The sequence below is a fragment of the Pinus tabuliformis genome, chromosome 1_2, assembly GCF_031772625.1.
Source record: "Pinus tabuliformis cultivar Carrire ecotype Pingquan chromosome 1_2, CPIR1, whole genome shotgun sequence".
Lineage (NCBI taxonomy): Eukaryota > Viridiplantae > Streptophyta > Pinopsida > Pinales > Pinaceae > Pinus > Pinus tabuliformis.
The window spans coordinates 1,228,942,508-1,228,956,671 of record NC_142298.1 but is presented as its reverse complement, the minus strand read 5'-3'; positions in this window follow the sequence as shown (position 1 = coordinate 1,228,956,671).

Sequence of the window (14,164 nt, the reverse complement as noted above, 5' to 3'; positions counted from 1 at the left end):
TCATGCTTTAGGCACACGAAACATTGTAAATTTTGAGTTTCCTCACAATAAGCGCCATAAGACCACATAGAAAAAAGAAAACCTTTGTAAGTGGAAAAGTCTAAAGTATAAAGCAAAACTTTAATAAACTTGCTTTTAAACGATAGCATCACATCGCAAAAGGGTCATGGCGGACATCTCTTACACAAATAACTCCTTGAAAATGTGACCCGTGAGAATGCGAGATCACAAAGCCTTACAACCTCATCGCATATCGCAGATTTCAAATTCCACAGTGCCACTTAATGTTAAATGCCCAAATATTTTGAAATGTGATAAGCTTCTCGCAAATCACATATAGCAGCCACCCAATGAAACAATGGTTGTTAATGATAATAGGTTTTGCGATATCGTAATTTGTGGTATTGCGAAGCAAATTGTAAAATTGCTTTATCACAAATCTAAGGGCTCAGAGTTCTATGACAGGACTTTCCATCGTTCGATGCAAAGTTATGAGCATTGAATTTTAACTTAACGGTCCATTAGTGGTTATTTATTAAAAACGATTCGGATCAGGGTAGAAGGACCATCTCACACAAGGTGATATCTGTGATATGATTTAAAGAATTAAAAGTTTTCCCATCACCTTATTTTTGTTATTCACTATCATCCTTATCGTATCTTTGTTCTCTACTTGCAATTTTCAGGAGCAGTATGCAGAGCAGCACACAGAGCGTAATGGGAAAGAAAGGCAAGGCTCCTGCATCTGAAAGTTCAGAAATGACTTTGTTATTCACAAACACCACTTATACTAAGGAAGTAGGGATATCTACCTGGGAATTCATGTACCGACTATTAGAAGAGGAAAAGCCAATAATTATGAAGGTTATAATTATAGCAGATGGACGCAGCTCCTCCGAAGCATCCCTAACTGAGCTTGCATGCTCGTTTCTACATTGTATTGCGGTGAGGCCGAAGATACTTCCCTACACTGATATGGATAAATGGGTCATAGATCATGCAGATACATCTGATAGAGAGTTCAAGACAGACAGTCAACTAGTCATGGGGTCATTTACCCCAAGCAATTTGAGATGCATGTATCACTTGGCAGAACCTTAGGCTTCTTACAACAAGCAATTTGAAGAAAAATTTGCCAAGGACAATGAAGATTTGGTGGAGTGCACAAAAAGCTGGTCTGCCAAGAAGGAATCACTAAAGAAGGATAAAAATGGTATGTACGCCACTGGCTCTCTTTGCTGTCCTTATTATTTTTCCATCGCAATGTTGTGTAGATTATTTGGAAGACTAGACATCAATAAGTTTTCATTAGAGTGGTTACCTCTATTGGATGTGACCACCAATGCTACCATGATGGATTGGGCCCAAATTTTATCAGATAATTTAGCCTCTACAATTTTAGGATATCGAACTAAAAGAAGTTTTTCTCAGAGAGTTTACCCTCCATTCTTTTTAAGTGCCTATGTCATGGAAGCCATTTGTTTTTTCTCTGATTTTCTAATCATGTGGTGGAAATGGACAGTACAAAACCCTCTTCCTATTCAAGTTTATCACAAAGAACTATGGGAATCCAATTTGATCCCAAATTTCTACAAGATTTGTGATGGAGTAATGCTCCCTATTCATAGAATTCTTTACAACAAAGACACCCCAAGATTCTCCGTAGAAGCTGAAGTTGACATTTTCCCTGTGGAAAGGTGCTTTGGGGTGGAATTATTCACATATATCAGGGTATTTGATAGCATTACTTCCCCCCACATGCTTCCTTTGTATGTCCCTGACAAAATAATGGCCAAATAAATAGATTACCATACCTGTGGTGTTGGGGGAATGAGCAAAGTACTCAAGGATTCTAAGAAGGCCATTTGGCCTCAATAACCTGTAATCTATGGGGCTTTTGCATTATTTGATTTAGGTCATGATTTTAAAGAGGTTAATAATATCTATGTTTACAACTACCAAATTTCTCGGGGAGGTAGTACGATCCCTTTGGCATTGTAAATAATTTTACCATAGAGATTAAAATAAAAGTGTTTACCAATGAAGAAGATTCCTTTGACGATGTCTTTCTGCAAAAGCACACATTTAGAGAAGTCTTACATTTGGCACAAATTTAGTTTGATCAAGAAAAACTTCAAAAGTTTAACAATTATAGAGAACAAAGGTTAAAAAAGGTCTCATTGGACAAATTGCTTATTGAACCAATAAGGGAGCCCACTCCTAGTATTAGCATAAGTGGAAGTTCAGAAGAAGAGAAGTATAAATCAAATTATGGAAGGGAAACAGCTAAAAAATCTGATGAGTAGTCAAAGAGTGAACACAGCAAAAGTGAAGGGTCAATTAAAGATATAGCTCAGTCTAAAGAAAACGCTAACCAGTAGGTTTTGTCCCCAAAACAGGCCGAGACTTCCACTCCCCTCGCAAAGCCAACAAAGCCAATTGTAGTAGATCTAGAAAAGGAATGGGAGACTTTTAATGAGCTAATCAACACTGAGGAATAGAGTACAGAGCCACTAACAAACCTAGGAGAGACAACCATAGAAATGGTGGTGGAAGGGGCTACCAATACTCTAGAGACAGAGCATATTCTTGTTGATCCATCATCCAAAATCATACTAAGAATAGAGGAGATTCCTCCTATGGATGTATTTTATAGCCCGAAACATAAGGCTATCGTCAGGAAGCAAAAGAAAGGAAAAATAGATGTTGTGATCTCTCCAGAAGTTGAACCTCTAGATGTTCTCTGGAAGGACCCAACTACAGACCCATCGAAAAACCTAACTAGGCTCTCTCAGATCACATGGGCATATGCTTCTGCAACAATTCATAAAACAACAGAAGTTCAAATGCTATTGAAAGAAAAGAAGGATAATTTTTTTTTTTAGAACAACAATTACAGCAGGCGAGTGTCAATCAAGAAGCAGAGATACAATTGACAAAACTCTAGCAGGACTTCTAGCAAATGCAATTGGATTATCAAATCAGACTGGCCAATAAAGAAGAACAGTTACAGACTATGATATGACTACATAAGGATGATCCTAAGATTGAAGAATTTATCACAGAAGCACTCTCTCTTAATTTCCAACTCTTGCAACAGGAAGAAACACTCTGCCAAAAGATCTCGCAATGGAATTCCCATTGCGAAAAGAGCGATAATATTACAAATCAAGTCGTAGATTTACAACTTGATTATGATTCAAACTTTAAAAGGTTTCTGACTTCTTGAATTGGTAGAGATCAGAGGAAGGGAAAAGAGCGGAATTTCCTAGAATCAATGAATCTCATAAAGAAATGTTACTTGAAAAATGGGATTCACAGCTCAAGGAAGCAGAGCACGTGATGGAGGAGGCAGTGACAACAATGAATAATGTCATTGAGTGCATTAACGAAAATATGCACAAAGCAAATTTAATATTAGATACCACCCTAAGGTTCCTCCCAAAGGCATAGCAGCTTCAAACAAAGTGGAAGAAAACGGCAAACTAAAAAGTAGAGTCAATAAAATAGATAAGCAAGTTAAACTGGGCTACATACTGGCAGTACCTGGTAAAGCCACATAGCCAATGGATGACTCTAAAATGCCACATAACATTCACCGAGAAGATAGTGCCAGCTCTTGCCAATTCCATATTTGTAGGACAATTAAAGGCTGAAGTCGGCCAACCAATGCTCTTGAAGCCAATGCTAGATATTTGCAACTTAAAAGAACAGATGCATGATTTATCATAGATACAGTTTTAGTTTTGTTGTTAGTTCATTTTTTCTTGAAATGAGGCAGGTTGTTTAAACCTCCTCATCTATTTTTGTAATATGTGTTTTTAGATTTTAGATAGTAGTATTTTAACCCTTCTCATTGCATTGGAGAAGGGTCTAGAGTTTTATCAAAAACAATTCTTCAGAATGTGCAGTTTGCCCCACACTGAGGAGGTTTTGATAAAATCAATGGAACGAGACTTATTTTTATATCAGTTTTATGTTTTCTACTGAAATGCACTTTTGTACTCTTAGTGGATGTTGAGTTATTTGAAGATAAATCTATATTGTTGAAGCTCATGATTAGAACTTATTACCAATGGTATTCTTATCTCCTAATAATTTTTTACTTATGTGCCAAGTGATAAATTATTTTCGGTTATTGATATATGAAAGTCTAAATGTTCAGTTGTCATTATTGCACTTCTGTATGGTGATAACTATTCTTTTTATGTTGAGTATATGAATAAATCTTATGCGATATGTTTCTCAAAATTGTTTTGGATAACTTTTTATACGAAACAATCATTTTAATGGATTCCTTTCTCGTAGTGATTGAATGATTTTTATTATCGATTGCTGTTAGAAATTTTTTTAGATCGCATAAGTAAAACGTTACTCCCGAGATAATTTGAAGTTAGATATTTTCTTTCATTATAATAAATCACATATGTTAGTTAATAGATAGATTAGATTTAGAATAAGCATTCACTCCATAAACCCAAAAATAAAAACATCATCCCAATAGCACACCATCATAAATAGATTGGGAAACTGGTCCCATCATCCCCAGTTGAAGCCACTATTTCAAATGGAAAAGGAGCTTCTTTCAAGGTCCGGACCAGGTGGTTATCCCCCTTGTTGTAGACCCGATTTTCAGGCCTTCAACATATTTGGTGCTAGAAGGAGGGCCTGAACTATGAATGGCAAGTGAATTCAAATCCATAACCCATTCTGAGAGTAAATCTCCCTCAACATCTCCCCCGACTTCTCCCTCACATTCTGAATCTCCAATTTCTAAGCGAGAAGTTGAGAAAACAACAACCACTGCTGAAAACCTGAACATCTCAGATAAATCCACTCTTGAACCTCCTGAAGTTTAGTCTTTAATTCATAAACTTCAAGGATTTTCAATATCACCACAGAAATCTGAGTTATCTCAAGGTAGTGTGACTTCGCAATACATTCCTTCCCATCCTCTTACCAGATTACAGAGTGAAAAGCTTGGTATTGAACCAATAGAATTCCCTCTGCCTAAAAGAAAAAGAGCAAGGAAGACACCTGAAGAGTTTGATAGTGAGACTCTTTCATCATCATCATCCATTTCATCTAATCCATTGCAAAGTCAACCATCCACTCCCCAACTCCATATTGTTGTTCAACAAGGTACTAGAACTTCAACATCATCTTCCCAACCACTTGTAACTTCATCTACACTTTCCTTTGTTAGTAGCTCATCAATGGCACAGAGACCATGGACAAATCTAGGGGTAGTCACAATGCCTGCACCCTTGAGTCAATTTCCGGCTCATCCCAAAAAATGGTTGCCAAAGTTTAACCTAGATACAGGCATACTGGCAGAAGAACACATAAACAACTTTATGTTGTCAATAAACTTAAATGGAGTTACTGAAGAAGATGTTGTTGTTAGGCTTTTCCCATATACCTTACAAGGAGCAGTTGGGTCCTGGTATTTTTCATTACCATCAAGATCCATTACTAGTTGGAATACTTTCCAAGAGCAGTTCTTAACTAAATTCGGTGATGATAGGTCTACAGCGTCATTAATCAATGATCTCTCAAATCGTAAAACTGAATCAAGAGAACCTATCAAAGATTTCAACTCGCGATTTAATAAGCTCTTAAATAAGATTCCTACGGCTCTAAACCTAGTGAAGAGGTTCGAAGTGAATGGTATATATCTTCCCTACCTTTGAATATAGAAATATTTGTAGATAGGGCTACCAAGGCAACATTGGCTAAAAATATGAAAGAAACGATAGCTACGGAAAAACGTATCCTAGATTTAGAAAAGAAAAACATTGTAGATGAAAGAAAGTCTTAAAAGGTCACTTTTAGAGATGACCCTAAGAAAAAAAAAATCAAAGGACCCATTTGACATGGAAGGGTTACAAAAAGTTTTAAAAACCATGTCCAACGAAATGGTTGATATTAAGAAATTTTAGGATATTCCGACACATAGGAAATAGTTAAGTATAACTTGGTCTAGTGTAGAGTTAGGTAAAATTTGTTTCTTAACTATGTACTTTTGTAACTTACAATCTGATAGTCACGATATGTAGTGATCCGGCGGTTCATTCTCTCCTTGATATTACCGACACTTGATCCATGGCTTAACATCCGATTGGTCCATGATCTCTATTTAAAGAGCATGGAGGGTCATTTGTTGTGTAACCATTCATGAGAGAAGCTTATGTAAATTTTCATTATTATATTAATAAATTTCCTGAAGTGGTTGTGTTGGCTTAGGTCGTGGATTGTTTCCCTCTTTGAGGGTTTTAACCACGTCAACAACACTAGTGTATTGATCTGTGATTTGTTTGTGAGCGGTGTCCTTTGGTGTTCTATCTGAGGAACTTACCCTGTAAATTCCTACATGGTATTAGATCTATTTGAGGGTTGCATCTGTTGGTGATCCAAATCTGAAGCCAGTAGAACTATATCCGGTTGTTGTTTCCAAGATCTACTGGTTTTGATTACTTTCGGGCCGAGAGGACTGCTCTATTGTGTTAGGAGCATCTATTCTAGTGAGGAACCCCTTTCGTTTCACATGAAAAGATTTCTTGTAGCCCTAGGTACGTCATTTTTAAGATCTGGAGGTATACAATGTTGATTTGCAGTTTCTAGTTATTTTCTCTCTGTTTATTTCGGTTTAGTTAGCTCTTTGCTTTTTTTATTACTGGATCTATACCTTTCATTTCTACGTATGCTCTTTGCCCCACGACTGTTTGTGATCTAGGAAAATCAGAAATAGAGAGGAAGGATTTTTCTCATGCATATGATCTTTTCCGCCTCGCCTTAGTGTGATCTCGGAAAATCATAAACATTAAGGAAAATATATAGTTTCCGGCGAAAACTAACTTCAAGCCGTACGGTTAGTTTTTTTTTCTTGTATGTATGTGTTGGGTCTTGTGTTTTTTGTTTTATAGGGAAAAAAGAGCTTTCTCAAGTAAGCACGCAGCCCAAAGCTTCAGTGACTAAAAAAAAAAAACCCTTCCTCTTTTCCAAAAATTACTAACCTTTTAATCTAGCTCATTTGGTCCAAAGCTACTTTATGAGAATAGAGGTCTTGAGTTCAAGTCTTTCTTGGTCCAGAGCTACTTTATTAGATTAATTTGGGAAAGGGGGTGGATTTTTTTTTAATATAACATTATCATTCATTTCCGCACATTCCCGCACTTCGTCGGCATCTTCAACAACTTTTCTTCAAAAAGCCATAACTTCTTCATCCGAAAGTCGTTTTCAGAGCCGTTTTTTTTTTAATCAGCCTATCTTTTCGAGGTCTTTCCATTGGAACACTTATTTTCAGCATATACAGCTTCGATTTCTATTATAAATGGAAAGTCCATGCCAAGTTATTCTTGACAGCACCAACTACTTCCAATGTTGGTCCTACATTGTGGATTTACTTAGAAATAAAGGTCTTTACCGAATAGCCTCAAGCCAAGAAACCAAACCGAAAGATGAAGATAAGGTAGAAAAATGGGAAAATAGGTAAGAACAAGCACATGGGTTGATAGGGATGTCTATTTCTCCAGACCTTAGATTCCATATCGGAGAACTTGATACTCCTGACGAAGCAATGAAACAGATCACTAAAGTTTTTGGAATTAAAAATGAACTTAGAGCCCATCAACTTGAAAATGATTTGCTTACATTGGACCCCAATAATTTTCCTTCCATTGAAGATTTTTTGTCCAAGTTCAAGACCCTTAGACTTCTGTTGGAAGGTGTTAAGGTTAAGAAAGAAGATGGTAACCTTATATATTCCATTCTTACTAAGTTGGAACCAGCCTACTCTATGTTTGTTTCCACCTTCCATTCTACAATAGAAGCCTTCATTTCTAAAGGACAAGCCTACAAGTCCCTTTCCTTTGATTCCTTTTGTGATTCTTTACTAAGAGAACAAGAAAAACTCTTACACCTTGGTCTTCTTAATCTTGGAAACTCTTCTAAGAAAGCCTTAGCCGCCCAGCAGCAACCAAATTCAAAGAATCCTAAGAAGTCGTATCCTAAAAAGAATGGTCCTAAACCAAACAAGGGTCCTAAGCAATTTCAGCCTCAAAATGAAAAATCATCTCAACAATATGATAAGGCAAATAAAAACAAAGGGAAGAAGACTGATATACATTGCCACTTTTGTAATTGAGATGGCCACTTAGAATCCAAATGCTTTAAGAAGATGGAAACCTTGGAAGCAACAATGAAGAATCATAACATCCATTTGGAGCACTCTCCAACTTCAACTTCATCTTCAAGAATAGCACTTTCTACATGTGGTTGTCAAACATCTCAGTCTAGATATGCACTAAATGTATCTTCTTCTTCTAGTTCTCATGAGTGGCTCATTGATTCTGGAGCTCTTATCACATAGCCAAAAACAAAGCCATGTTTTCTTCTTTAAATGATTGTAACACCAAAAATATATATGTTATTGATGATAGATCTCTTAATGTTGTAGGAATTGGAACTGTTCATATAGACAATGGTCAATTTAATGATGTATTATGTGTTCCAACCTTATCCTGCAACCTTCTATCTGTATATCAGATAACTCATTCAGGTGAAGGTAAAATAGTTGAATTTTCACCTCATGATGTTGTAATTAAGGACCTGAGAGATCCTAGACAGATTTTAGCCACTGCCATTGCTAATGATTCTACAAGATTGTATAAGTTTAACAACTTTGGGTCATCAAATCTTCCCTCGGTATTTGTTGCTCATAATGATGAAGTGAACAAACTTTTGCATGAGCGATTTGGTCACTTAAACTATTGCTTCCTTCAGAATCTATGTAAAGAAAATACGGTGACAAGTCTTCCAATGGTATCTTACAAAGATGGTGTTTGTTCTGGATGTGTACTCAGAAAACATCATCGAGATAGTTTTGAAAAAGTTTCCTCTTGGCACACCTCAGCCCCTTTAAAACTTGTGCATAGTGATTTATGTGGTCCACTTCTAGTTGTTTCATTCTCTGGCTACAAGTATTTCTTAACTTTCATTGATAATTTCTCCAGATGCACTTGGGTATACTTCTTAAAACTCAAGAGTGAAGTATTTAACATGTTTTTTGCCTTTAAGGCCTTTGTTGAAAAACAATATGGACATCAAATTCTTAAGCTAAGATCTAATAATGGTGGAGAATATGTTAACAAAAAATTCATCAGCTTTTGCACTGAGAATGGAATTAAAATGCAACATAATGTTCCATATAATCCACAACAAAATGGTGTAGTTGAAAGGAAGAATCTCACCTTAAAGGAAATGGCTAATTGTATGCTTCAATCTAAAGGACTTAGTCTTAATTTTTGGGCAGAAGCAATTAACTATGAAAATTACATAATAAATCACACTCCTACTAAGGTTTTAAAGAATATCACTCTAGAATAAGCATGGAGCTCAATTAAACCAGATGTAAGCCACTTTCGTGTTTTTGGAAGTGAAGCATGGGCCCCTATTCCAGATGAGAAACATAAAGCTTTAGAACTTAAGGGTGAAAAATGTATTTTTGTTGGATATTCTGAAGATGTCAAAGGATATAGACTTATTCCACTTAATTCCAAAAATTTTATCATTAGAAGAGATGTAAAGTTTGCTGAAAATATATCGGCCTATGAGCCTACTTCGGTGGATCTGCCACCTCTCTCTATCTCTTCTACTTTTGAAAATATTTCTTCTTCAGATGATGAAAGCGAGGATGACAATCCTCTCCCACCTTGTCAGGATCCTTCTTTAGCTCCTCAGCTTCCAAAATGGGTCTGTGCTACTCGGGATGCAGCAGGCGCTCTTGTCGGTGATCCTACAAATTAGCGACATACACGTTCTCATTTCAATAGAGCCTCTTCTTTACTCGCTCAAGCTTTAACGAATTATGATCCTGACACCTTTGCAGAGGCTTCTGGCCATCCATATTGGGATGTAGCTATGAATGAAGAATATCGTTCGTTATTGGCAAATGATACATGGGATCTTGTTCCTCTACCAAAGGGAGGAAAACTTGTTAGATGCAAATGGGTTTACAGAACAAGGTACGGACCAGATGGAAAGGTTGATAAACATAAAGCTCATCTTGTTGCGAAGGGTTTTTCACAAGTTGAAGGTATTGACTATACTGAAATCTTCTCCCCTGTTGCCAAAATGAACTCTATCCAGCTTGTTCTTTCCCTTGCTACCTCTTTCAAATGGGAAGTCCATCACATGGATGTTAAATATGCCTTCTTGCATGGGGACTTGCATGAAGAAATCTATATGGAACAACCTACTGGATTTATACAAAAAAACTCTAGCCTTGTATGTCGGCTTAAGAAATCCCTTTATGGTCTCAAGCAAGCTCCTGGGGCTTGGTATGCCAAAATGGATAACTTTCTCTTAGAAACTAGCTTTTCTAGGTGTCATTCTGACAATACTGTCTACACCAAGAAAATGGGCAACTCTCTTATCATTCTTGTTCTTTATGTTGATGATATTATCCCCATTGGTAGTGATCCCAACCTTATAAACCATGTGAAGTCCAACCTTAAAAATAAGTTTGAAATGATAGGCTTAGGACACTTGCATTATTTTCTTGGTCTTCAAGTCTTGCAATCCAATTTCCCTTTCCTAGTCCAAGTATGCCTGTGATCTTCTACGCCATTTTCACATGGAAGAGTAAGCCAACCCCTTCTCCCTTTCAGTCTAGAGCCAAACTTTCAGTCACTTGTACTTCCCCTGAAGTTGATGCTACCTTATACCGTCAGCTTGTAGGAAAACTTTTGTATTTGACCCATACTTGTCCTGACCTTTCCTTTGTTGTTGGCCTTATTTCTCAGTTTATGCAAAACCCACATGAAAGTCATTGGAAAGTAGCTAAAAGAATACTTGGTTATGTTCGAGATACAGTCTAGTTTTTGATTCATTACAGTGTAGAAGCATCTCCTCTATTGGTTGGTTTCACTGATTCTGATTGGGCTAGTGACCCTGATGATTGGAAGTCTACTGCAGGTTATGTGTTCACTCTTGGTTCATGACCTCTTACATGGGCTTGCATGAAAAAAAGTGCCATTTCTCTTTCTTCAGTAGAAGCATAGTATCATGGTGTCGTAGAAGCTAGTAAGGAAGCCCTATGGATTTGTCAGATCCTATCAGAGTTTGGCTTTTAGCAGCAGCATCCGACTATGCTTTGGTGTGATAATAAAAGTGCCATTCAACTATGCGAATATCCAGTCCAACATCAGTGTAGAAAACACATTGAACTGCACATGCACTTCATCAGAAAGCTCATTCACAACCATGATCTTGAAGTACAATATTGTTCAACAGATGATCAAGTTGCAGACATATTTACAAAGGCTCTCAAGAGGTGAAGTTTACTAAACTTCGATTTATGGTTGGAGTTCAGGAAGTTGTCACTAAGGGTGGATAGGCTCTAATGCCTCCTTCCTTCTCCTATTGTGTCATATTTGTACATCCTTCAATCCTATCCCAAGTTATTCTTAAGGGGGGATGTTAGGATATTCCGACACATAGGAAATAGTGAAGTATAACTTGGTCTAATGTAGAGTTAGGTAAAGTGTGTTTCTTTACTATGTACTTTTGTAACTTACAATCCAACGGTCACAATATGTAGTGATCCAACGGTTCATTCTCTCCTTGGTATTACCGACACTTGATTCGTGGCTTGACACCCAATTGGTCCATGATCTCTATTTAAAGAGCATGGAGGGTCATTTCTAGTGTAACTGTTCATGAGAGAAGCTTATGTAAATTTTCATTCTTTTATCAATAAATTTCCTGAAGTGGCCACATTGGCTTAGGCCATGGATTGTTTCCCTCTTTGAGGGTTTTAACCATGTCAACAATACTGGTGTATTGATCTGTGATCTGTTTGTGAGCGGTGTCCTTTGGTGTTCTGTCTGAGGAACTTACCCTATAAATTCCTACAAGAAACAAGTGGTAGAGACCTCTTCCAAGAAACCTTTTAAACCTTTCAAGAGGAATCCTTAAACCAATCTAAAGCCTCCCAACACTATAACAAATGAAGAATCGGAAGGGGAAGAGGAAGAAGCTTCAAACAACGAAAAATCTAATGATGATGAAGTCATGGAATTACAAGGAATTTGAGACTTTATTCTTCCAGATGAAGAAGATCAAGAGGTATTGCTTATTGCTACAAGAAGTAGAAATCAACTTGATCCTCCACAAGCCAGTTCTAAATAGAAAAACACAAGCCCAACTTCTAAAGATAAAATCGTAGGTAAGAAATCCTCACCAAAGGTGACTCGAACAAATCCAGTCCAATCTGATTCAACAACTCCATCTAAAACACTTAGCGTTTCCGATGAAATGGAGTATAATATTGTTGAAGACATGAAGAAGACTAGGGCCAAATATTTTTTTTTTTGCTAAAGCAAGTGTGGATCCTTCTATTTCATTAAGCCGAAAAATAGTGTACAATTTTTACGAACGCCCACTCGACGTCAAGGAATCAGGAAAAAAAACATTGAGCCCAAGCCACCAAGGGCAAAACCTCTTGGCCTTACAAAGAAAAACCTGAAACCAAAGAAAAACCAACAAAAATACAACTAAGCCCCCGGAAATCCCGCGAACTTTCCCGCTTCACCACTCCTGGAAAAGCCTGAACTATCTGATCCATCCAAAACTGCACTTAGATCAACAGTCGAGGAGGATATCGCTCCGCCAAAAAGACCGATGTTTAATGGTCCTGCTGTTATCGACATTTTTGTGCCTTACAACATTGAGCATGAAATTTCCATAATCTAAGGGATCCAGAGTCCCTAAACATGTTGTTCCTACCCCTAGAGGAACAAAGCTAACAAACCATAGCAATTCACAGAAGTTCTCCACCAGAAACTGCTCAAAAACAAGTCAATTCAGGATCATTTCAGTGGCTACACTAGCTGTTTGCGTTGAATGTCAAAGCCAACACTGGCTACCTGCATTGAATGTCAAAGGGAACACTGGCTACCTGCGCTGAACGAGAGTGGACATGTGGCAAGTTCATTTCTCAAGGTGTCAAAACCCAGGAAGCTTCCAAAATGACACTTGCCTCAGGGAATTCGACTGGTGATGAGTAAGAGGTTCTAAATCTCCAAGTGGAAGCAAGAACCTCCAAGTGGAATCAAGAACCGACAGAGGGAGAGGACACTAGTCAGATCTCAAGCTGACTCATCCTCTCTCCAAACATCTATATATGGATCTCTCCTCCATGAGATCTAGAGGCTGGAATTTTGTTATTGCAAAGAATTGCTGTTGGTTTGAGATTGGAATCATTGGGTGCTTAATGCTTTGAAGGGGGTGAAGATAGGAATTCCATTTGCTGGGAAGGAGATGCTGGATTGGAGCCCTCTGGGTTGTATCTCTTCCTAAACCTTGTTATTCATCAATAAAGCTATCTTGGTTTCTCCTATATACTGATGTATCTTTGATGTATGATTGCATTAGTATGTTTAGTTTATTTCTAATCCTGAACTAGTTATGAATATGAATCCATGTCTTGTGTAGTGTTCTCTTCTTGTGATCTTGCAGAAACCTCTTGAAGCTGTGTGAGCGAGAAGCCAAGTAGCTGGGAACTCTCCAAGAGAAGAGAAGCCGGATCGAGGGACAAACGGAAGACACCGGTTAGTCCATCCATCTCTCTCTCTTTATTCTTAATTCATAAAGGAAGAATACTAGAATAGTTGTCTCTGTTTGTTGCTAAGGCACTGTCACACCTTAGGTGGATAGGATCGTCCTGCATAGGAATTTTTCCCCACAACAAATTGGCGACTCTGCTGGGGAGATTTGTTTAGTCATTTTATTTGTGTTTCTATCATTGTTTGTTTCATAGACTCGACAGCAACAATCGAATTGCATCTGCTTTTCCCGGATGCAAGGTAGACAGTTGTTGCTTTGATCCAATCACTGGACTTGTCTATGATCTGAACAATAGACTCAAAAATGATTTGATGATCCTTTGTGATAGATCTTAGTACCCCCTCAAAGCATCCCTTTGATTACACCTTGCTTGTTGCTTTTATTTGGCCTGAAAGAGTAGATTAAATAGCAATCTGTGACCCAGAACCAGTGAGAAACGAGAGTTTCTCCTTCAGCGCAGACCCAATGAAGGGATTCTGCATTTCGACGCAGGTCCCGTGAAGGCTACCTGCGCTGAATGTCAAAACCCCTGTGT